We start from the raw sequence: 26,128 nt of genomic DNA on the forward strand, positions 1-26,128 counted from the left end.
ATGGGAAGTGTGTGGAGCGCCTTGGACGACGTGAAGGTAGTGGTAGACTGGTGTTACAGCTGAGGTGGTGGGAGGATGATGTCTGGTTGTGCTGACCACGTGTCACTTCCTGACCACCTCACCATCACCCCAGCTCCTGCTGACGAACTGTTGGCCTGGCTAAGGGGTGAGGGGTGCAGATATCCCCCCCCCCCCCCATTTCAAAACGTTGTGGTATAGATAAAGTTCTTTTTCGCCGCTTTCTATCTCTCTGTATAGCGAAACTGTACATATATATATGCATATATATATATATATATATATATATATATATATATATATATATATATATATATATATATATATATATATACGATACGGTCGAACAGAAAAATGCAAGAAGCACATTTTGAATATTTCCCCTCGAGGGAAAAAAAATACTATATATATGAAAGAAGGAAAAGAAGTAAATGACGCCCTATCGCACTTCACGAGTGTTATGACACACCCTAGTGTCTGCTCCACACACTGGGTAACGCACCTGTCGGCCCACGCACCCTGGGAAACGCACCAGACCCGCCCCTCACACACACACCCACACACACACACACACACACACACACACACACACACACACACACACACACACACACACACACACACACGCATCATTTTTCTCGGCAATGAGTCTTGTCGTGTATTGGGTTGTGGTGGTGTGTTATGAGTTGGAAGAGGAGTGGATGTGTGTGTGTGTGGGGGGGGGGGGGGTGTTGTTATATTGTGGATATCGTCGCCTGCGTGTTATGTATGCTTGGGGGGGGAGGAGGAAGGCCCGCCATGAGATATTGTATCGTTGAGGGAAGGCGTAACATTGTCTGGAACATTGTCGTCTGTCCACATTGTGAACATACTCCAGACCATCCCAGAGCTGGAACGGATGGGAGGGAGGGAGTAGTGGGAGAGGGGGAGGATGATACAGTGTGAGGGAAGGATATAGAAGTGGGGGGGAGGAGGAGGAGGAGGAGGAGGAAATAGTGGGTGTGGAGGAATTGGAGAGAGGGGAAGGAATATGTGAGAGAAGAGTGGGAGGGGAGGAAGCAACAGGAGAGAGGGGGGAGGGGAACAGTGGGAGGGAAAGGAAAGAGTGAGAGGGGAGGAAGTGATGTAACAGAAGGACACCGAGGGAGGGAAGAGACGAGTGGGAGGGTATAGCAAAGGGAGGGACGAGAGACAGTGAGAGATAGGAGAAATAGAGGGAGGGGGGGGACGGAAAAGTGAGATGGAATGGGAAATGTCGACGAACACTGGTGTTGATGGGAGCATATGGGAGGGGAGGGAGAGCATTTCTCTCTCTCTCTCTCTCTCTCTCTCTCTCTCTCTCTCTCTCTCTCTCTCTCTCTCTCTCTCTCTCTCTCTCTCTCTCTCTCTCTCTCTTCCACACACACACACACACACATAGGGTGACCCACCATCCTCCCCCCACACAGGGGTGGGTGGGTGGGTGGTGGAGGGTCGGGTCGGGTCAGGTCCGCACTGCAGGGGTCGTCCAGGAGGTCAGTAAGAGGGACGACCTGTGGTCGTATAAAGGGTTCATTTTACTAACGTCCCTCTGCCTTTCCAACACCATTAATATGACTCACTCTCACTCCCCCCCCCCCCCCTCTCTCTCTCTCTCTCTCTCTCTCTCTCTCTCTCTCTCTCTCTCTCTCTCTCTCTCTCTCTCTCTCTCTCTCTCCACTCCATCTCTCTCCCAGGTCCGCCCATGTCGTTCCAGGCGTCCCAAATGGCAAGGTCGTAAGTTTTGTGGTCGTCTTCCCATTGTCTTTTCATGTTGGGGGGGGGGAGGGGAGGAGGGCAGAGGAGAGGTAGGCACTGGGAGTGGGGGGGAAGGGGATTTTTGAGGGGGGATTGGGGCTGGACTTGAGTCGGGGTTGTCCTGGGGTTGTAGTAGGGTTGGGGTTGTATTGGGGTTGTATTGGGGTTGTACTCGGTTATTCAGGAGGTAAATATTGTATTGGGTGTCTTAGAAAGTGGGGGGGGGGAATAGTTGTTACAGGAGGAGAGGCGGGGGGTGTGGGGGGGGATTGGATGTAATGGGGGTTATGGGTTTTGCTTGTTGGTTATAGATGGGGGAGGGGTTTCCTCCCCCCCCCACCCCCTCCCCCAGCTCATGATCTAGTCTCTCATTTTGGTCGGGGGAGAATGGTTGGTTGGGTGGGAGGGGTGGGTTATACTGGCTAGGGTGGCTGGGCTGAGGGTAAGGGAAAGGGGGACGTGGTGAGGAGCCAAGCTGATTAGAGGATATTTAATTTGTATATCATCTCCAAGTCTCTCTCTCTCTCTCTCTCTCTCTCTCTCTCTCTCTCTCTCTCTCTCTCTCTCTCTCTCTCTCTCTCTCTCTCTCTCTCTCTCTCTCTCTCTCTCTCATGTCACTCACACACTCTCCCCCACCCACCTCCACTTCCATCTCCCCCCACCCCACCCTCCGTCACACCTTTCCCCTCTCCCTGGCTCCCCCTCCTCCTCCTCCTCCCCCCTCCCCAGCCCCCTCCCGTTCACTCCCTGCCCCCGTCCTCATTCTCCCCCTCACATGTCCTCCTAAACATTGGTCTATTGTGGGAGAAAAAAAATATGAGGGACTCACAACAATAGGTGAGCGCCACCTGGCCAACCATTCCAGTGTTTCAACTCTTATTTTATATGTTCTGGGGCGACATTATGTGTGTTTTGGGTTTGGGTTTTTTTTTTATGTACACTTTGGCTGGGTGTGTGAGCAGTAGGAGGGATCACGGGGGAGGGGGGGGGTGTCGGTGTCCACCTCCTCCTCCCCCCCCTGTTTTTTTATTATTCTGTCTTTTGGTAAACGAATGTATGATAAGAGAGAGAGAGAGAGAGAGAGAGAGAGAGAGAGAGAGAGAGAGAGAGAGAGAGAGAGAGAGAGAGAGAGAGAGCTTATCTATCCATCCATTTTTTTTCCTACAATGGGCGGTTTACTAAGAGAAGGTGAGAGAACTTTTTTTTTTCTTTTTTTGACACGGAATTCAAAGATTGTCTCCCGACTGGGTTAGGTTAGGTTCACCAGTAGAGTCTCCCCCCTCAACCAACCCCCCTCTCCCTACTTCTGTCACTCCCTCCACTCCCCTCCCTACTTCTGTCACTCCCTCCACTCCCCTCCCTACTTCTGTCACTCCCTCACTCCCCTCCCTACTTCTGTCACTCCCTTCACTCCCCTCCCTACTTCTGTCACTCCCTCCACTTCCCCTCCCTACTTCTGTCACTCCCTCACTCCCTCCCTACTTCTGTCACTCCCTTCACTCCCCTCCCTACTTCTGTCACTCCCTCCACTCCCCTCCCTACTTCTGTCACTCCCTTCACTCCCCTCCCTACTTCTGTCACTCCCTCCACTCCCCTCCCTACTTCTGTCACTCCCTCCACTTCCCTCCCTACTTCTGTCACTCCCTTCACTCCCCTCCCTACTTCTGTCACTCCCTCCACTCCCCTCCCTACTTCTGTCACTCCCTCCACTCCCCTCCCTACTTCTGTCACTCCCTCCACTTCCCTCCCTACTTCTGTCACTCCCTCCACTCCCCTCCCTACTTCTGTCACTCCCTTCACTCCCCTCCCTACTTCTGTCACTCCTTCCACTTCCCTCCCTACTTCTGTCACTCCCTCCACTTCCCTCCCTACTTCTGTCACTCCCTCCTCTCCCCTCCCTACTTCTGTCACTCCCTCCTCTCCCCTCACTCTTACTGCCTCGCACACCAGTGGGGAGGGGAGAGGAGCGATCTCCCTCCCTCAAGCACATATTTTTCCACTCACTCGTCTGCTGTGGTCGTGGTTTGTGTTGGTTAGTCTGTGTGGTTTGTGCTGTGTTGCTGTGGCTAGTGTGTGTTTGTCAGCCTGTGTGGTTTGTGCTGTGTTGCTGTGGCTAGTGTGTGGTTTGTGCTGTGTTGCTGTGGCTAGTGTGTGGTTTGTGCTGTGTTGCTGTGGCTAGTGTGTGGTTGTGCTGTGACGGGTGTTTGTCTTGTGTTGTTGTTATTAGTGTTTGTTTAGTGAAGTAATCGTCGAATATTCTACCACAGTAAAGGTTACGTCATGCTGTCGTCAAGACTTTTTCAAAAATATTCGAATATTTGTCTCCTCAGTTGAAGAAATTGTTCATATATATTGTTATCACATGTTTCTGAAAAACAGTTTCAACCTATCACATCCTTAAACTAAAATGTCTTATATTTATTTTTAATTCTTGATGATGAAAAAAAAAATGATTATTTAGACCATATATTGGTATGTGGATAATACCTTCATTGTCTTCATAAAGTGTAATATAAACTTAAGTCAATATTTATGATTTGGAGTAATTCCTAAATTCCAGACCTCATAGGCGAACACCACGCTGGAACTCACTCTCTCTCTCTCTCTCTCTCTCTCTCTCTCTCTCTCTCTCTCTCTCTCTCTCTCTCTCTCTCTCTCTCTCTCTCTCTCTCTCTCTCTCTCTCTCTCTCTCTAATCTTCGTAACAGTCCAGTAATCCTGTTAGGCCCACGCCTCTTGTGGGGTTGAAACACACACACACACACACACACACACACGCACAAGGTCAACGTCGTCGGAAATGGTCGTCTGGATCATGGAAGTCAAACAGACCTGAGAGCTACGATGGCTGTTGCCTTGGACTGCTGGATAGGCGGCTGGAAACAGGTGAACAATCAACCAGGGGTTAAATGACGCTGTGTGTGTGGATGGCGGATGCCCTTCTCTGTACCCTTTTCCAGCGGGTTCGTGTCGTGCAGTGGATATTGAGGAGGCACACGCGAGTTTGGGCAGAATGCAAAATAGTTTACATGTCCCCATGTTTGTGTGGTTCGGAGGCTATGGTGGCTGTGGTGGCGGGTGCCGTCCAGCTTAGTGCTTCGTCCGGTGTGACTCGGAGAATCTTGGTGGACAGAAGAACCTGGAAAGGACTTGGGGCCAAGTGAGACAGTAAGAGATGGGAATGGACTGGAAGCTTGGTGGACAGAAGAACCTGGAAAGGACTTGGGGCCAAGTGAGACAGTAAGAGATGGGAATGGACTGGAAGCTTGATGGACAGAAGAACCTGGAAAGAACTGGGGCTTAGTGACACAGTAAGAGGTAGGAATGGACTGGAAGCTTGATGGACAGAAGAACCTGGAAGGGACTAGGACCTGATGAGACACTAAAGAGATAGGAATGAACTGGAAGCTTGGTGGACCTGAACACCCTGGAGGAGACTAGGAGCTAATAAGACAACAGGGAGTGAAGCTCGGGTGGGTTGGGTGGGGTGTGGGTAGTTGGAAGAAACACTGGGTTGCATAGCAAGGACTACAGACACTCTTGATGGGTTGATGGTGAAGTTCTTGGCGTCGGTCCAGCTCCGGAGGCTGCTAAGGGTTTCCCCTAGAGGGCGGTGCCGTCGTGAGGGCTCTTGTCAACCCTCTTACCAACAGCAAAGTCATCGACGTCTTTCAAATTAGATGGATCCATTAGCACGTCACTTGTAGAATTATGTGTGTGGGTGGGGTGTGTTTAATTACATATCTTTAATTACCATTTGTGCTGTGTGGAGGAGGCAGTCCATCATTCAATGGGCTCCATCTCGTGTGTATGTGTGTGTGTGTGTGTGTGTGTGTGTGTGTGTGTGTGTGTGTGTGTTACACACCCGCATGAAGTCGATACCACAATCAAACACAATCCTTCTAACAATGATTCACAAGTTGGCTTACATATATCCGTGAACGACTCTGTTTCTCCTTGAGAATATATATATATATATATATATATATATATATATATATATATATATATATATATATATATATATATATATATATATATATATATGTAATCTAGTAGCTCTGGAGAAACTATTTAGTAATTAATGAATCTTTGTTAAAGAAATATAAATATTTGAAGAGAAATGTGTTCTTCTCACCTTGTACCTCCTGACTATGATGGTACGAGCCTTGAACACGTATATATATATATATATATATATATATATATATATATATATATATATATATATATATATATATATATATACACATACGTACATACATACATACATTCATTCATGTTAAATACATTCTACAGTTGGTAATTTTTTCCACAGTATATTGCTTCATACATTCCACAGTTTGTCAATACATTTTAAAGTAAGTCAATACATTCTACACTGCCGGCCAATACAGAGTTTAATTATATGATTATTTATTCTTGTCAAATATTGCATTACTCTCTTATTAATTATTTTCTCCATTATTTTTTTGATAATTTTTTATGCGTCTTTTGTAGAAGGAAGACGTCATGGCGAGCTGGTGATGACGTCGGAGCAGGAGGGTGATGACGTGTGTAGTAAGGGATGACGCAATGGAGGATTTTGTGACGTAACTCAAGCTGGTGGTGACATCACGGCATTATACTGAGAGACATGGTAGGTCTCTTGTGTTTTGATCATTGTGAATGTAAATTTAATCGCATGTAAATGCTCTCTCTCTCTCTCTCTCTCTCTCTCTCTCTCTCTCTCTCTCTCTCTCTCTCTCTCTCTCTCTCTCTCTCTCTCTCTCTCTCTCTCTCACACGCACATCCACTTCTTCCATCCCATGTCTACCCCTCCCCCGTTTCCCCTCACCCTTCCCCCATCAGCGGCCCCTCCTCCTCCCCCCCACCCTCTTACACCACGCAACCCCCCTCCCCCCAACCTCCACGGCCTCCAGTTGCTTCATCATCCACACCTCTCCTCGCTACGGTGCAGCCAGTCGCCTCTCCCCTTACTCCCTCCTCCTCCTCCTTCTCCATCCTCCTCCTCCTCCTCCTCCTCCTCCTCCTCCTCCTCCTTCTTTCTTATCTCTGGTTGGTGGGGGGAGGGGGAGGAGCAAAGAGAAGCTTGTGAGCAACTTTTACCTTTAGTTGTTGGGAGTCTTTTGTTAATTTGCCACGTGGTTCTTTTGTTTAGTTTGACAGGCCAAGATGTCCCGGCCTTTTGTTGCCCAGCCTATCTTAAATGTGTTCTCCTTTTTTCTGTTTCCTCTTCTTCTCCTTCTTCTTCTTCTTTCTCCTATTCTTCTTCTTCTTCTTCTTCTTCTTCTTCTTCTTCTTCTTCTTCTTCTTCTTCTTCTTCTTCTTCTTCTTCTTCTCCTCCTCCTCCTCCTCCTCCTCCTCCTCCTTCTCCTCCTTCTCCTCCTCCTCTTCTTCTTCTTCTTCTTCTTCTTCTTCTTCTTCTTCTTCTTCTTCTTCTTCTTCTTCTCCTCCTCCTCCTCCTCCTCCTCCTCCTCCTCCTCCTCCTCCTCCTCCTCCTTCTTCTCCTCCTCCTCCTCCTCCTCCTCTTCTTCTTCTTCTTCTTCGTCTTCTTCTTGTGTGTTCCTTGCACCGTCAGGTATCAGACGTCCTCTGGGTAGTTCTTATCGTACTGTGTCCTGGGTTGGTCAGAAACGACTCGTCTACATCACGACAGTACGACCTTTGGTTGTGATGGCCTGGCGTTCGTAGGATTATGAAGGGTCGTACCGTGACGCTAGGTGGGTCGTAGCGTCGTGTTCAAGGGGTCGTAGCGTCGTGCTCAAGTGGGTCTTACCGTCGTGCTCAAGTAGGTCGTACCGTCGTGCTCAAGTGGTCGTACCGTCGTGCTCAAGGGGTCGTACCGTCACTCTCATCACCACTCGGGGCTATAGAGGGCGGCCGATGGCTGGGGAGGAGGAGGAGGAGGAGGAGGGTGGAGTGATGGTTGGAAGGGGTGGTGGTTGTGGGACTTCTTCCCCCCTCCCTCCCCCCTCCCCTCAGACAATGAGTACAGCCCTTCCAGTAACAGGCACCCACCACCCCTTCCCCTCCATCCCTTCTCCCCCCCCCCCATGTATTCCGTCACCATACACCCGTCCATCATCGTCAATATCAATACCTTCTCCATCTTTCTAATGCTGCTGCTCCTCTTCCTCCCTCCCTCCTCCCCCTCCTGCAGTCGTTCCTCTCCCTCCCTACCTCCCTCCCTGCCTGCCTCCCTCTTCTCCCCTACCCTCTCTGCAACACACCCTCCCTCCCTCCCTCCCCCCTCCCCCACCCCCCCTTTCCCTCGGGCCACTCTGTACAAATGTCCCAAATGGCACTTCCGTCCCCCCTTCACCCCCATCCCCTTCCCTCCCCCCTCCCTCCCTCCCTCCCTCACGTCCCTGTCGCATCCTTCTCTATCCTGCCGCCTGATCCTTCTGTCCTCCCCCCCACCCCCCCATCCACCCACCCACCCTCCTCCTCATCATCATCCCCTCTCTTTCCCCCCTCCCCATCTCCATCCTCTTTCTCATCTCCTCTACTTTACACTCTCTCTCTCTCTCTCTCTCTCTCTCTCTCTCTCTCTCTCTCTCTCTCTCTCTCTCTCTCTCTCTCTCACTCACTCACTTCCCATCTCCCTCTCTCTCATCCCTCTCATCCTTAATCCTTACCCATGGCATCCCTAACATTATTCCCTCTCTCTCTCTATTCCTCACCTCTTCCATCATCCTTAACCTTCCATCACCTTTTCCATCACCCATCCCTCCCCTTCCTCTATCTCTCACCTTTCCATTACTGTTTGAACCATCTTTATCACCCCCTTTTACCATCCCATCACCCTCAACATCCCCTCGGCTGTATCACCCCATCCACACCCCTCTACCCTTCCAAGAGATACCCTCCCACTCCCCCCACCCACCCCAAGAGAGAATCCAGACCCCCTCCCCCCACACACACGCACCCCTAGAGAGCTGCCTCCCCCCTCCCCCCCATCCCCCCCACCAGCAGCACTGGGTTCGTCTGCAGTATGACGTCACCATGCCACAACTCTCTCATTATCTCCTTCTTTCGTCCACTTCGTCCGCTCGGTTCAGGGCTCTCCTGTTATCCCCCTCCTTCCCCCCCCCCACCCACGGAGGAGGAGGAGGGGGGGGGCATCGTTGTTATCGCTGCAGTTCACAACCTGACGTGGGAGGGGGGGGGGGGGAGGAGGACCACAACCGCCTACCTACTTCGTCAGGGTCGTCCTCAAATGTGGTCGTCCCGCTTCGTCAGTATAGTCTTAAACATCCCCCTTCCCCTTTTTTTTTTCCATTACCCTCACTCACTTCGCCCGCTTCATTCACGCTTTGTCCTCGCGCTTCAGCAGGAAGTGTAGGATCGTGTTACCACTGGACACTTTGAACAGGTTCGTCTCCATCTCAAATGTCCCACTTCGTTCGGCAGCTTCGTCCTTCTGCTATGGCCCCCCCCGATTCGCCCGCTTCCTGGACACCTGATGTACCGTGTGTGTTCCTGGTGATGATTTCGATTCTGACCCAAGAATGAAAACTTGTCCCTTCCATCTGTTCTCTTTTCCCCGTTGGCTGTCAATCTAGATACTCTTGTTATTTCTGTTCATTTCCCGTTATCTCTATTATGTCTATTCATTTCTCGTTATCTCTGTTATTTCTGTTCATTTCCCGTTATCTCTGTTATTTCTGTTCATTTCCCGTTATCTCTGTTGTTTCTGATCAGCAGTTGATCCTTCTTTCAACCTTCAGTATGTCTCGTGTCTCTCATTTCTTTCTCTTGTCGTCCTTCTTCTTTCACTGTAGCTTTCTTACTTTCTTAACCTTCATTATGTCTTATTTCTCTCATTTCTTTCTCTTGTCTGTCTTTATTTTTTATTGTTCTTACTTTTTTCCTTTTCTCTTTCTGTTATTTTTATTTGTCTCTTCTTCTATCCTGCTCCTTTATCCATCTTTTTTTTTATCCCATTTTCTCTTGTTCCTCCTTTCCCTCCCGCTCTTTACCAGTTCCCGGGTTCGAAACCTGACGTCGCTGCTGCCCTGGTCTGTCCTTCGTCCGTCGTACGTCATCGTTGATCCGCGTCTCATCGCCTCGTACTCTTTCCTCTTTTCCGTCCCTCAAGTTCCTGTCCACCAGCTTCCCGTCCCTCAACTACCCGTCCCTCAACTACCCGTCCCTCTACTACCCGTCCCTCATCTATCCGCCCCTCAACTACCCGTCCCTCTACTACCCGTCCCTCATCTATCCGTCCCTCAGCTATCCGTCCCTCAACTATCCGTCCCTCATCTACCCGTCCCTCTACTACCCGTCCCTCATCTATCCGTCCCTCAGCTATCCGTCCCTCAGCTATCCGTCCCTCATCTACCCATCCCTCATCTACCCGTCCCTCAGCCATGGTTGTGTCGTCAGCCAGACAGGTCTGGGAAGCGGATGGGGGAAGATGGTCCTTGTATAACCTCATTAAAATTGGGATCCCAGCCTGATTCTTTCCCTTATTTATTCGATATTTTTTATTTTTCCTTTTTTTCCCCCCTCGAGGTCGAGGCTGGTTAAGCACGACCTCCTTCACCCACCTCTTTACATTCTGATCAGACTGAGTCTTGCAGTGTTCTGTTAGCATATAGTTATACATTTTTCTTTTATCCCTCTGTTTTTAGTTCGTTATCTTTATACTCTCTCTCTCTCTCTCTCTCTCTCTCTCTCTCTCTCTCTCTCTCTCTCTCTCTCTCTCTCGTGTTCCAGTCCTCCATCTTTGATGTTTGTTTCCTTAATTAGATGTTCATTATTTATCCCAGTATTAACCCACTTAGGGAGAATTATCTAATCACCTTGTCTCCCTTGTGTATTATGTACAGTGACTGTGTTTTTCTTTCATTGTTTTTTTTTAAATCCTTCTGTCTGAGATAAGGGCATCTCGTTCCCTGTGCCCTGAGCCTTATCTCTCTACCTTCCCTTTCATCACCGCTCCCTCTCCCTCACTCGTCCACCCCCCCACTCTGTCCTCGTCTCTACCTCGTGTAATGCCTCCCTTCAAGGTGTCCTTCTCCTCGGGAGATTAATCCACTTGTATCGCCTGTATCTCTCCTGTTAGCATCATCTCTCTCTCTCTCTCTCTCTCTCTCTCTCTCTCTCTCTCTCTCTCTCTCTCTCTCTCTCTCTCTCTCTCTCTCTCTCTCTCTGTCTCCGCAGGTTAATCTCTCGTTATCTCTCCTGGTAGCCTTGTGTCCCCCTACCTCTCCCAGCAGGCTAATGTCTATCTCTCCTGCTGGCCTCACCCCCCCCCCCCCCTCAGACTTTTGCTCCTCGTTCCCCTTTTGGTTAAGAGAACTTTTGAGGAAGTTTAAGTCGGGTAGTTCCCGTCTGTGCTGAAGTTGTATTGCTCTGAGTTATGTAAATCTTGGTGCCTTAGCTGCCCGCGTGGCCCTACCTGATACCTGGTAGGTGTTGGTGGTGGTGGTGGTGGTGGAGAAGTGTACCTGGCTGGTGGTGATGGTGGAGGAGAGTACCTAGCTGGTGGTGATGGTGGAGGGTGAGTAATGCCTAACACACACTACCAGTACACCCCGTCCTCGTGTCCTTACTATTGGTGGAGTGGCTGCTCTGACGGCCCAGTGGGAGGGAAGGACTGAGGGTGAAGCAGGAGTGGCTGCTCTGAGCGACGCACCCATCCATCCATCTAGCCTCCCGCCCGCCCGCCCAGCCGGCCGGACCGATCCGCTCCGTCCGCTCCTGCTGCTTCACATAACCTTTACGGAACCTTCCTCTGGTGCATGAAGATACACGTTTTCCACACACACACACACACACACACACACACACACACACACACACACACACACACACACACACCAGGGATGTGTACTGTATCTATCGCTGGTCATATCCCCCGCTGGCTTCGTGCTCGTGTCCATACTGGCATTCGCTTCCCGCCTGAGCTTCTCTCTCTCTCTCTCTCTCTCTCTCTCTCTCTCTCTCTCTCTCTCTCTCTCTCGTCTTATCACCCCGTGACCTCCCGTGTTAGCACACCTCCTCCCCCTTTCTTGGCAACCTTTGGCATCCCCTCTAGGGTTCCCCCAAGGACCTTCCTCCTTCCCTTCCTCCCCTCGTCCACTGTTGTAACGCGCTGCTGTTCTTCCCCTCCTCCTCCTCCTCCCTCATCTTGGCACTCGTAACCCAGCAGCCCCTGCAACCACATCCCCCAGGCTTGGCACCCGTGAGTCTGTGTCTGACCGAGCCGTCACAACCCCACACTCCGAATGCCACTCATATTTTTCCCCCCCACTTCCTGAGCTCCTCCTTTCTTGCCTTCCCCTCAACCCACAAGGCACTGATAGTCTTGTTGACCGGTGCATGCCAATGCCACAGTGACCTCGACCCTTTTTCAACCTTAGGTTACAGCTTTTCCTTCTTCATTGACCTCCCTCCCTCAGCCTCCAACACCCGGCACACAGACCTCCGGCTTCTGGAGGGGGAGTGAGGGAGAGACCCGGTGTCATAGAGGTGTTCGCGTACCCGACATTCCTATGGCGGAGGTTAATAGGATAGTCGACCCACTCTCAGGGCTTGACCTGCCCAGGGTCCTCAAGTATTCCAGAAGCTGTCGCATCTCCTGACGGGTTCTTTGAGTTGGTTGTCGTGGTGTTTCGTGAATCGTCTGGGATGGCTGCTGGGACTTATCTTTCATGACTGGTTCATTCCGGTGCCTCTGTGATGTGCGGATCTGCTATTATTTCGGCTTGATATGGTTGTAGTGACCTATAACCCCCCTACCTCTATAGGGATATTGTGACCTACGATACCAGATCTATAGGGTTGTAGTGCCCTATGACCCCCCCCCCCACCTCTATAGGGATGTTGTGACCTATGACACCAGATCCATAGGGTTGTAGTGAACCTATGACCTCCCACTCTATACGGATGTTGTGATCTAGTTCTATCCTTATATACTGCCTTGTTAGTCTTATTGATCAATAACCATCTATCATTTCTCCATGACACTTGTTTTATATAATTCAAGGGACAATGTGTATCCAAGCAGCGCAAAACCATTCTGTGAATAGGGACAGTTTTTGTGTAAAGGTGAGTCACGGTAAACCATGGAGACCCAACCAGATGTAAATCAACTGACCGTCATATTTCTTTTTTGTATCTCCTCTGATGGTGTGATCATTACACGAAAGTGCACTTGGGAACTTATCGTGTCTCATTTCCCCGTAGGTCAGAGGGAATATATATATATATATATATATATATATATATATATATATATATATATATATATATATATATATATATATATGGCGTGTGGCATCATTGGAATTCAAACCTATCATATCTGTCGAGAAGAAAAAGGGGACATATTCCCCATACGTCTGACTTTCTGAAGTTTACTGAAGTGGTGAATTAGATTTGACTCTTGGCACGACTGGGTCATCCATTTGGTGTGTTACAACTGACACGTTGGCAACTGCGGCAGCTGTTGCCACATGGGTAGCTTCACCGCTAACATTCATTGCTACCACCGCTCGAAGGGTTGGGTGGGGGTACAACTGGCGCATTGGCAACTCTGGCAGCTGTTGCCACTTGGGTAGCTTTACCGCTAACATTCAGCGCTTACACCGCTCGAGGGGGGGAAAGAAAATATTCTATTTTGTCGGTTTCCTCGCGTTGCTGCTTGAATGGGCTCATGTGGGATTTATGATTACGCTTTAGTCGAAATTATAGCAATATTTCATCAGGAACAGACAGACCCAGACAGACAGAGGGAGAAGAGGGGAGGGCGGGGGTGGGGGGGGGGGGGGGGGGAAAGAGACTATCGGCAGCCTTGGTGATGCTTAGACAGACAGACAGGCGGGCAGGCTGGCCACCCCTGAGCCGGCAGACGCTAACATAGCGAGACAAAGAGGAGGGGGACAAGAGGCAGGAGGAATACGTGAAAGACATACAGACAAATGCACAGACATGCGGGTAGATAAGAAGACAAACACACAGACATGCGGGTAGGGTAGATAAGCAGACAGAAGACAAACACAGAAACATGCGGTAGATAAGCAGACAAACAAACACGCCAACATGAGGGTAGAGATAAACACACACACACACACACACACATACACACTCATGGGAAGCGTAGACTCAACTCAGAGCTCATCTCAGGTTACCGCTTAAGCTCATTTTTCTCTCCATTGATTGAGACCAGCCGTCGGGCTCCGTACGGTTCCCAGAGGCCCTGGGGAAGCCGTCGCCTGCTAGGCTGTCCCGCCCGCGTCCAACATTCCATACATTGCTAGGCTACATTTGACGACACGTTCCTTCTTCACCGTGATGTTGAATGAGTTTTTTTTCTTTTACCCAGTTTCATAATTACTGGTTATCTACCTAGAATAGGATTTAATATCTTTCATTTACACTCGTCTTTAAGGTTATCTAGATCATTTTTTCTAGGACATTGAAGCCATAGTTCTAGTTGGTGTTGTATTCTTTTACCAGTACGTAACCTGGAGATAATGTTATCCTATTTAGGATATATAAACCGGATATGTTATCAACGACGATAGAATCCAGACCGTATTCCCGGATCCGAATATATATGGATTCGAGATCCACAATATCATCACAGATCCTCACCCACCAATCCCGGAGTATCCTCACAGACCCTCAGTTGTCGACACTGATCCACATTACACATGAGGAACTCAAAGCTAAACTTCAAACGATCACGGAATCGTATTTCACCAGCCACCAGTCTACAGTGTTCAGAGTCATCAGCTATTCATAAGTAAGCTATAGTTTTTTAGTGTTTTTAAAAGGATAATTGAATTCACAATTATTCAATACCTACTTACTTCAAAATGTTGCCGTGTTTATGAATAATATGTCAGATGTATAACAATGCCTAAAACATCATGGAAAACGGATTTCATGTCTCCTCATTTTAAGAACAGTTTTGGGATTTTGTTCCATGGTAGTGAAATTCTCTCTTTGCTATCCCTCCTCCCCCACCTCCCACAGTCACTACCTTACTAATGAATTTATGGATACATTATCAACACTCTTTTTCAATGGTGACTCTTTCTCACTGTCTCTAGCATTTGAATAAATATACACACTTGCCCCCTTATATCTGTATTGTCGTCACACCTATTACCACTACCATACCAACTACCGTAATTACCATTCATCATTGTTAGTACTTACACCATCGCTACCACTCAGCTTGGTGTCCTAACTACCACTTACTACCATTCGGCATCGGGTACCACCTATTAACATCGCTACCAGTCACCAGAAGTATAGTCACCTACCATCACTGCTACCATTCATCCACCAGACTACATTGATAACCCATGACTACCATGTACCCACCATAGCTACCATTCTCCTCCCCGTCCTTACCATAATACACCACTAAAACACCATCACCCGTTTTTCCGTCGGGTTAGGCTGCACACTCTGGCGCTGCAGACTACCAACATGGCGACACTCTCCTCTCCCAACATATCCCAATGATTTGGCCACCAGCGTGGCTAATGGCTCTCCGGCCGTGCTGTGTGGTGTGTGTGTGTGTTGTGTGTGTATGTGTGTGTGTGTGTGTGTGTGTGTGTGTAATCTGTGTGCTGGCGGCACCCCCTACAGATAACATGCACCACCAGTTTCCTGTATCTCTTTTTCTCTTCCCCACCTCTCCCTAGTCTTCCCCCCCCCCCCCAATCCCTTACCCTACACCTCCCCACCTCTTGAATTACTGTTAGAAACTCCCCTCGTCCTCTAGCCTTCTTCCCCTCTTCTTCTAATTCAACCTTTTTTTTTTTTTTGCTCTTCTAGTGTTTTCCATTCTTCCACATTACCTTGCTCCGTGCGTGTGGCTTGACCTCCTCCACCCACCTCCACGGAGGTTGAGTGATTGAGAAAAGACCTTCGTTATGTGTCATTACAGGGGTATAGGATCGAAGGGGGGGGGAGGGAGAGGAGAGGAGAGGGAGGGATGCACCGTTGTCAACACTCTCACACCCCCCTTCCCTCCATCCCTCCCTCCCTCCCTCCATCCCTCCCTCCAACGACTGAAAGTGTTGCTTTTAATATATATCTCCACCACATTTTTTTGTATATATATATATATTTTTTTTCTACCCCCTCATTCTCTTTTATCTGATTTATTCATGACTTCCTTTACGGAATCCGACATATGTTTTGGGTACGCGAAACGCTGGTATGATATTTCACATTTGTAAGTAGACAAGATGAATAATACGATGATATTACCGACCTGGCATACTTCACAAGTTGCCATATACCCCCAGCGTCCCATGTACAGTCTTCAAAACTTTATTTTTCCCCTCTGTTCCTCCTGTCTCTCTCTCTCTTTCTCCTTTTTTACTGAGAGAGAGGCATGTCTTGCAGAAACTAGGGTGTAAGATGAGATTTCACAATAGAGTGGAGGGAGGGGAAAGAGAGAAAACGAAAAATAATATATTTGACGATTTTGGCATCCGTGCGCCATTATTGTGTGAGGGGAGGGATGGTACACCGGGTTGGTGGTAGTCTGGGGGAGGTGGAGGAGGAGGAGACAGCCAGGCGACTACAGAGAAACATCAGAAAGAATGTTCGTGATGTTTAGTTCTGTGTGTGTGTGTGTGTGTGTGTGGATGTTCGCTGATGATGCGCTGTGCCATTAGCAGCGCCATGGCCCGGAAGATCTCTCTCTCTCTCTCTCTCTCTCTCTCTCTCTCTCTCTCTCTCTCTCTCTCTCTCTCTCTCTCTCTCTCTCTCTCTCTCTCTCTCTCTCTCTCTCTCCTCCCTCCCCTCCCGTATATTCTCACAGCCTGAGAAGTGATAAGAGAAGACTCCCCTATCCTCGTCTCTCCCCCCCCCCCCACACACACACACAGCTGATTCCACCCCCCCAAACCACCTCCCCCCCTCTCCCCCGACAGTATACCTCGAATTCGAACTTCAAGTGAACTCAGTTTGAGCATCATTGTTTCTCATGCTCCCTGTTGTTGTTGTTGTTGTTGTTGTTGTTGTTTCATTTTTCATCATAATCCTTTAAATCCTTAGCAAATTGTCGTGTATCCGTAAGTCATTCATAGGGTTCTCGCATTCACTCGGCTTTGGAGGGGGTAGAGAGAGAGAGAGAGAGAGAGAGAGAGAGAGAGAGAGAGAGAGAGAGAGAGAGAGAGAGAGAGATGTACGTCACATTAGCGAGAGTTGTATGTCGGAGGCTGGGAATTTGAATCTTGTCGTCCGGGGTTATATAATATTTAGGAATTTCAACATAAGGCTATTCATGTTAGAGTGGGCTGGGCTCGGCGTCACTCCTAATGTGACGGCTTAATGCGTTCCATCAGCATGGGAGGAGACCCCGTGACGGCTTAATGCGCTACATCAGCATGGGAGAAGCCCCCGTGACGACTTAATGCGCTACATCAGCATGGGAGGAGACCCCGTGACGACTTAATCCGTTATGTTGGCATGGGAGGAACCGTGTGACTGTAGAGCGTTACGCTAGTATGGGAGGAAACCCCGTGACGGCTTAATGCGTTACAGTAGCATGGGAGGAGACCCTGTGACGGTTTACAGCGTTACATTAGCATGGGAGGTAACCCCATGATGGCCTAATGCGTTACATTAACATGGGCGGAGACCCCGTGACGGCTTAATACGTTACATCCGCATGGCAGGAGCTTTGTGACGGTGGAGAGCGTTACGGTAGCGTGGGAGAAGATCCCGTGACGGCTCGGTGTGTTACATCTGCATGGGAGAAGCCTTGTAACGGCAAACTGCTGCTTTTGATTTGCATGGGAGGGCCAGGAACCACGAATATGAGGATGGCTATATATGTTTATAATGAACCCATAGGGGTCAGGTCAGAGACCAGCCATTCTACCTAAGGGTCGTCCAGTCGTGCTCTAGGGTCGTACCATCGTGTGCAAATGGTTGTGACTAGTTTGCTTGACTTGACCTGATTACGTTTTTCCAGATTCACTCCAGGTGTTGTGGCTGGAAGGGTTTGATGAGGAGGGAGGGGGTATGGGAGGAGGAGGAGGATGTGGCAGTTGAGAGTATAACGAGGGGAGGGGACACATGGGATCCCTTGTGTACATTAAAATGGGGATAAGCTTGTTGAGTTGTACATGTGTTCTGAAAGGACTGGTGGCTGGTAATACATGTTTTAAGAAAGTATACGTAAGTATACAGGGGTAAGTAGGTCTGGAGGTCAACAGGCGTGAATGGATTATTGGCAAGCTGGCAGCACTGTAAAGGAGAGTTTGTTGGACGTGAACGAGCAGGTGAAGTAAATCTGTTCATTCTTTGGCCAAGGCGATTGTGCAAGTTTGTTTTGATTTTACTAACAGAGGGTGATTAAATGAAGCGAGGGAAGTGGGAGAGGAATGGGAGGTGTATGATGAAACAGTGCATGACTGTGTGGATGAGGTGTGAGGCATTCAGAAGGTTGGATGTGGACGTATGAGATAGAATAGTGAATGGTGGAATGAGGAAGTTACATTGCTTGTGAAAGGGAAAAGGGAGGTGTGTTGATTTTATCTAAAAGGGGAGAAGTGTGCATATGGTTTGGAAGAGTACAAGAGAAAGAGCAGATGTCATCAGAAATTACAGAGATATAAGTGTGTTGATTATACTTGATAATGTGTGCCGAGGACTAGTGATGTAGAGGGTGGAAGCATGCAGAGCACATTTGACTGAAGAGAAAAGCTAAGGCTTCGGGTGAGGGTAAGGGTGAGTGGGCCAGATATTCATTTCGAAGAATTTGTTTCAGAAATTCTTGGAGAGTGAATCATACGTGGTATTCATGGCTTACTGGAGAAAGGGTTATGATAGAGCTGAGGCAGAGAGACCTATCAAAAACTACACTCATAACGAATGACGTCACGGTATATGTCTTTCCTGCCCACGTTTTGCTTCTCGGAATAGACTGCTTGACCAACAGCGAGTGTTTCCGGGGTACAGCCCTCGCCAGGCGCAATACGAGGAAAGCTTCCCCTATTATGCCAGCCACTGTTGGATGTGCACCTGTCGTCAGCGAACTCCTTTTATACAGCGGCGATACGACCCCTTAAGCACGAAGGTACGACCCTTGGGTATGATGACCTGGTCTTTGACCTTACCCCTCCGGACCAGGTTGAAAGGTCAGGCTATCTTGCCCAAGGATACGCCTTACTGAAAAGGTCGCCCCCCGTCGTGCTCAAGGGTCGTACCGTCGTCCTCAAGAGGTTAATATAAACCTAAGCCGTGTTCGGTTGGTTGGTCAGAACGAGAGCAAGAAGAGGAGGAGGAGGAGGAAGCAGAAGAAGAAGAAGAAGAAGAAGAAGAAGAGAGGGAGGAGGAAGCAGAAGAAGAAGAAGAAGAAGAGAGGGAGGAGGAAGCAGAAGAAGAAGAAGAAGAAGAGAGGGAGGAGGAAGCAGAAGAAGAAGAAGAAGAAGAAGAAGAAGAAGAAGAAGAAGAGAGGGAGGAGGAAACAGGAGAAGAAGAGAGGGATGCAGCGGGCCGGCAGTCCAAATGACTCTTCGAGCGGAGGCAACAGACAAAACTTGAAGGCCAGCATTATTGGGGCGGGCCACCCAGCCGGAGTGGAACATACCAAGGTTCCGTCTAGATTATGAAATGAATAGCATTCCAACATGTTGTACATTTTTGTCCTCCGTCGAGCGAGGAGTGAGGCTCGTGGAATGCGACCCCCTCCTCGGCCCGGCCGGCCAGGCCAGCCCGCCCCCCTCACCCAAAATTTGTAGCCAGCTTGCAAGGTGTGGGCGAGAGGGTTGTGTGTGTGTGTGTGTGTTTGTGTGTGTGTCGGTCTGTTAAAAGGTTTTGTGCCCAGATTATTGCCTGTACTGTACCGGGTGGGGTTGGTGGGCTCTGCCGTCAGTCGCAGTTGTAGAAAAGTCGTGGAAGGGTTGTGTTATGATGGTTATGGGAGAGACGGGCGTGGGGTGAGGAGGCAGGGAGCTCCGCTCCGTGGGGGTCGTTCCCTGTGTGTTATTTCTAAAGCTTTCTACAATTTACTGTGTGCGGGGGAAATGTAGATATGGATTGATAGGAAACGTGGAAATGTTGGCTCGTAAGGAAAGACGGCCTTTACCAGCTCTCAGGAAACGTGGAAATGTCGAGTCGGAGGAAACCTGAATATATTTGCATTTAGGAGAAACGTGGAAATGTTGGCTCGGAGTGAGGGGTGACGATAGATATTCATTGGAAACGTGGAAATGTTTCGCTGACAGTAATCCAGACGACATTTCCACTTATGGAAATGTTTACTCCAAAGAGGCCATCAATCTCTTTACCCCACACTCAACGTGGGAATGCTTAACTCATGAGTCAGGTTGAGAATGTGGAGTGGCAGAGCTCTTGGGAAATGTTGAATATTGGTGTTCCTCAGGTGTGGGTTGAGGGAGGGGGGGGAGGGAGGGATTGATCCTTAGGCTCCAACAATGGAGGAGAATGTCTGGTGTCTTCATTAGTGCTGGGGGTCTAGGTGGTGGTGGTGGTGGTTGAGGAGGGGGAGGATGGAAGGCTAGAAGAATTGGGAGAGAGAGGGAGGGATATGTATTGGTTCTTCTGTCTGTCTATTCTTCTGTCAGTTGCTTGTTGTATTGTCCAAACCTTTGTATTGACAGTCGTATCTTAAACGAGTATAATAGTATACAGTATACATATATGTGTGTATAATAGTATACATTTTTGTGTATATGCATACAGTATGTGATTGTGTATCCTGTGTATGTAGTGTGCACCAAGATTTGATATTCATTATCCCGTGTATGTATCTTGCACGGCGATGGAATCGCCCAGTTTCCTATATATGTATCCTACACCAGGATCGAATCCTTCAGTATCCTGTGTATGTATCCTGCAGCAAGGTCGAGCCCCAGTGTGTAGTGTATGTCTCCATCAGGCATGCAGGCAGGAGGGTCCGACACTGCTTTTGGCATGGTGCCACTTCCACCTTTCCTACATCACAGCCCCAACACCTGGCACTCTGCTGCCTAGACGTGTGTGTGTGTATATCTGATCCTCATACACCAGTTGTGTGTGTGTGTGTATATTTCTGACCCCCTCATACAGCAGCGATGGTTGTATACTTCGGAGTTGTATAATACACCAGACCTCAGACCTTCGTATGTATGTGAGATGGACGCGTACTAGCTTGGGTTTAATCTTCCCCTGAATGATAACTGATTGGTCGATGTTCCATGATGAATATATATAGCTTAACTCGCACTCAAGATGTGGCTTTCTCATTTTAAAGAAGTTTATATACTTCTAACGTACCTTTTTGTATTTTTCTTTTTTAGTTATTATTTACATTATTTTTTAGGTTTCCTCCATAATGGGCTGCTTGCATTTGAGTTCTGTGTTCATTCGTAAAGCATGCTTGTTTGGAGAACCATTGGGTTGTATGGAGGAAGAAGGCTCATCTCCCTCAGCTGCTGGGGCGCTAACCACTTGCTTCAGGGTGTATAGGAGGCGGGTGAGGAGGAGAGGCGGTCTGGAGGGAGAGGGGGGTGATAAAGGGAAATTAGCGGAGGTATAGAGGGTTACCACAAGAAGGGGAAGGAGGGATGGGTGGAGGGTGTGTGTGTGTGTTATCAGGGAAGCTCCTGTGGGTGGAGGGTTGGTAGCTACCGGCGTGCTGGTCGGTCCCAAGGGCCTCTGGTTGGTTGTTTGGTTAGTTGGTTGTTTGGTTAGGGTTCCTTCATCACGGCCTGGCTCGAAGACAGTGCCAAAGAGAGTGTCTCCTGCCCCCATCACGACCCGTCTGGCACTGGTTGGCAAAAAAAGGAAATTATGAGAAGTTTTCCCTCAAATGTTGCCTGTTGGTTGTTAACCTCGAGCACGTCGGTACGACCCTTGAACACGGCCGTTGGGAATGATGGCCCCTAAGGCGTTTGTTTGACCTGACTGCCCATGAGTTACGGTGATAATAGGTCACCCTGCCCCCCCACACTGGCTGGAGGGAAGAGGAGGGAAGATAGAAGAAGAGGAAGAAGAAGAAGAGAGGAGAGGAGGAAGACGTCTTCTGATCCATCCCTGTAGATGGCAGTTGGGTGTGCTGGGGTCTGGTGAGGACGTGGGTAATACCCCTCATCCCGAAGGGGGGGTGATGTAGATTGAGGAGGCCCCCCTGCGGTGGCGAGATGCTAACCCCCCCCCCCCCCCTCGTCCACACTAGGACTGCCTCTCCCACCTCCTTCCCCTCCCCCCTCCCCCCCTTCACTGACCATAATGAATCATGGTGGGTGTGTGTCGCCTGGTGGCTACTGAGTCAGTGAATCATGAGTATTCTTAACCGTGAATAAGTGGACCTTCTCGAAGGTAACTCCATTCAGATAACGCAGTAGCAGTAATGGCAGCTATTATTTATGTAGTAGTAATGATAATGCAGTTATTTATCTGTACTGTTCAAGGAGGGAGTTCAACACTCTCTCATATATCGTCTCCATTCACCGTCTCATCACTTGGCTTAGTCTGTTCCTCCGCTTCTCTGATGCAGTAAAGTACTTCCCTACGTCTTTCTAAACAATATTTTCATTTCTTCCTGTGTCCTCTGGTTGAGTTTTTTTCAGTGGGTCTGTTGTTGAACCGTTGAGTGTTGTCAGATTGATTTAGAAACTGAAAGGTTGTCATCCTGTCTCCCATTTTCTTCCGTGTTCCAAGTTGGGTCGATTCACAAGCGCTCTCTGTGACTCAGCTGTTTATTTGTCCTCTAGACCTCCTCTATTACTTCTACACGTTTCTTGAGGGGAGGATGAACAGCTAGGATGGCTGTGAGCCTTCTGCCTCGTCTAGGACTCGAACCCAAGCTTGTGTGATTGGTGTATCGCGTCGGTAACTACTCAACCTTGACAGCTGTGTGTGTGTGTGTGTGTGTGTGTGTGTGTGCAGTCAAGCCGACCGTCTAGGCTGGTCAGGGCTGCCCTGTCTGGCTAGGGGTTTACCGACCAGTGGACCAGCCCTTGTCGGGTGATTAGGGCCGGCCAGGCGCTAGTCGGGTCATTACGTAGGCAGTTACTAGTTCCTCTCTCTCTCTCTCTCTCTCTCTCTCTCTCTCTCTCTCTCTCTCTCTCTCTCTCTCTCTCTCTCTCCTCCTCCTCCTCCTCCTCCTCCTCCTCCTCCCACACTTCCCCTCTCTCTTCCCCCCTTCCCACAGTTCTCTTCTCTCTTCCCTCTTCCCACAATTCCCGTCTCTCTTCCCTTCCCCTTATCCCCTCCTTGTTTCTATCGCATTCCCCTCTCCTCCTATGGTTTCCCCTCCCCTCTTTCCCCCGCCCCCACAATCCTTCCCCCCTTCCCCCCCCCCCCAGTTCTCCTCCCCTATCCACATTCCACTGCAGTTGTCAGTAGTTCCCACAGTGGTAGTTATGACGTCACAAGTCACTTCTGGATGATCAAAAACTCAAGCGTAAAATTCTGGAAAAGAAAAAAAAAATATTATGGTCTGAATGATTACTATTTGGTGTGAAGTTGTACCTTTCAGGGCCTAAAAAAGATATGTCTGAAAGATAATATTCGTGAATTGTATCTTTTTTTTATTTGGTTTTTATGACAATTTTGGATCTTTTCCTTGTTTTCGTATTTTAGATTAAGTATTGTGATTGTAAATTAAGGACCTTTCATTCTGCTAAATTTTTTTATTCTTTATGTGAAGGTTACTTTTCTGTCATGTTGGGGTCAGATAAATGGTCTCATATGTGCTTGAAAGAGGTTTCGAACCCTGGGTACCACAGTTCAGTATAACCTATTTAGCTCCCATCCTGATACTGAGTTTCGAACCCTGGGTGCTACAGCCTGTGTAGCTCCCTACCCATCACTAAGTTTCGAACCCTGGGTACTACAGCGTGGAGTAGATCGTCTATAACTCCAATTCCACCACTGGGTTTCGAACCTTAGGTGCCGCAGCGGTGAGTGTACCCTCTCTGTCTCACATTCCACCTCTGGGCTTCGAACCCTGGATGCCACAGCGGGACGCAGAGAAGCCGTCTGGCTCCCCACACACACACACACACACACACACACACACACACACACACACACTCGACCACTACTGGAGTTACGAGATAATCATTACTTGACGTAACTCATCACTCGTAGTTAGTCAGGTCTTTAGGAAGGTGATGGAAGGCTGGGAGAGAGCCACATGTGCACTCGCCGGTGACACGACTTCCACATCTGCTGTGGTGGTAGACAGGTGTAGACAGATGTGTACCTCACCGAGCGTCAGGTCTGGATACACTGTACTTCTACACCTGCTGTGGTGGTAGACAGGTGTGGGTGGACAACAGATGTGTACTTCACCGAGCGTCAGGTCTGGATACACTGTACTTCCACACCTGCTGTGGTGGTAGACAGGTGTGGGTGAACAACAGATGTGTACTTCATCGAGCGTCAGGTCTGGATACACTGTACTTCAACACCTGCCGTGGTGGTAGACAGGTGTGGGTGGACAACAGATGTGTACTTCACCGAGCGTCAGGTCTGGATACACTGTACTTCCACACCTGCTGTGGTGGTAGACAGGTGTGGGTGGACAGATATGTACTTCACCGAGCGTCAAGTTTGGATACACTGTACTTCCATACCTGCTGTGGTGGTAGACAGGTGTGGGTGAACAACAGATGTGTACTTCACCGAGCGTCAGGTCTGGATACACTGTGGTTATGATTATTTACCTGCCTCTTCAGAAATAGAATTAGCCCCATGTTTACCTCACGGTCGATGATTCACATATGAGCACACGATTCATGATTCACTCCCCCCCCCCCCCCTCTGCTGTACCGGTCCATGTGAATTCTCTCATCACCATGATTCACCTCCAATGGTCCGTTGTGAATCAGAATCACCTTTTGTTTTCTCTATGTCATTTCTCTGCCCTCCTGATTCTTGGGGGAAGGAGGGTGTGTGTGTGGCCGCCTGAGTGGGCCAGTACAGCCGATGAGGGAGGCCAGGTAAAGCATCATGTACCAGTGCTTAGGAATACATTAGAGAATACAACAAGATTCAGTCGAATACAGTAGATGGTTACGTCGGGAGGGATGGCCCGCGTGAATAGGTATGCTTGCCAGCTTGGGGTAGTCTGGGAGGTTTTTTTTTTTGTAATAAGCAATTATTTTTTTTGTTTTTGTTTTGTTTTTGTTCGTCTTTCCTCTGTATAGTGTCCTTGGCACTAACAGTCTTGGCAAGCTGTTGTTTCCTGGCGCTACTGTCTTGTTCTCCACACTTACCTGTTCTTAGGGGTCGCCTGTTCTTAGTTCTTTCGTTCTGCTCATCTGTTCTTGGGAGTCAGTTCTTCGTACCTCTGATGTTTCTTAACACTCTCTCTCTCTCTCTCTCTCTCTCTCTCTCTCTCTCTCTCTCTCTCTCTCTCTCTCTCTCTCTCTCTCTCTCTCTCTCTCGTTCTTGGTACTCACCTGTTCATGAGAGTCAGTTCTTCTCGGCAGTCTTATGTTCTGAGCTCACTTGTTCTTTCTACTAACTTCTTCTTGGCAGTCAGTGACACCCCCCACCTCCCCCCCCTCCTAACGACGTGTGGTGTCCCACATCATTCTGTTATCTTTGGCACTCGTTGGCAACTGCACCCTATATATGTGTGTGTGTGTGTGTGTGTGTGCGTGTGTGTGTGTGTGTGTGTGTGTGTGTGTGTGTGAGTTCCCTTTACGTGTCTATTGTCAGCAGTGAGGAAGACTAATTTAAGACGCGTCTGAGACGTGTTGAGGGAGTGAGAAAGAGACGGTTATGACCCCGGGGGGAGGGAGGAGGGAAAGGTCGCGTGTTCCACACCGGGTTAAAGGAGGAAGATGTTATTTTAAGTCCGGAAAAAGACCTTCGTGTTTAGGTGAAGCCTCATAACTGTAGCTCCGTGGGTTGTCTGCCGGGGGTGGCCAGGGTCCGTTGCTCCAATTGTGTGGTGGTGATGGTGGTGATGATGGTGGTGGTGGTGGTGGTGATGGTGGTGGAGACGAGGACGAAGTACTTGGGTAATAGAACTGGTGGTGATGTTGGAGCCGATGGTGGTAGGAGGATTAAGGCTCATCATGGTCATTAACAGTAATGGTAATTAACAGTTGATTCGGTTAGCTGCAGCCGAAAAGATGCGAATAGAGAAGATATGAATACGATAGACAGTGGCGTTGTTAAAATGGAAAGGACGGGGATGAGGATATGGTTGTGATAGATACATACAGTCTTTGTACTGAGACTAGTACAGTAGTGTACTGTTATTCATCATGTTGTCAGTGGTTGAGATGAGGGTTAATCCTGTAGCAATCTATGTTAACTCGATATGATTGAGGTGCCGACGAACTGTAACTCAGGGGACGAGGGATCTCTGGTGACAGGAG

General features: G+C 48.8%; 1 long non-coding RNA gene across 1 annotated transcript in view; it reads left to right on the forward strand.

The window, feature by feature from the left end:
- Nucleotides 1-26,128, forward strand: part of LOC139752585 (uncharacterized) — a 59,431-nt gene that overhangs the window by 11,385 nt on the left and 21,918 nt on the right. Inside the window, exon 2 of the long non-coding RNA XR_011713537.1 lies at nucleotides 6,294-6,432. This is a non-coding gene — a long non-coding RNA (uncharacterized lncRNA). The remainder of the gene's footprint in view (nucleotides 1-6,293; nucleotides 6,433-26,128) is intronic.

Source organism: Panulirus ornatus, chromosome 13 (assembly GCF_036320965.1).
Source record: "Panulirus ornatus isolate Po-2019 chromosome 13, ASM3632096v1, whole genome shotgun sequence".
In the NCBI taxonomy this organism is placed as follows: domain Eukaryota; kingdom Metazoa; phylum Arthropoda; class Malacostraca; order Decapoda; family Palinuridae; genus Panulirus; species Panulirus ornatus.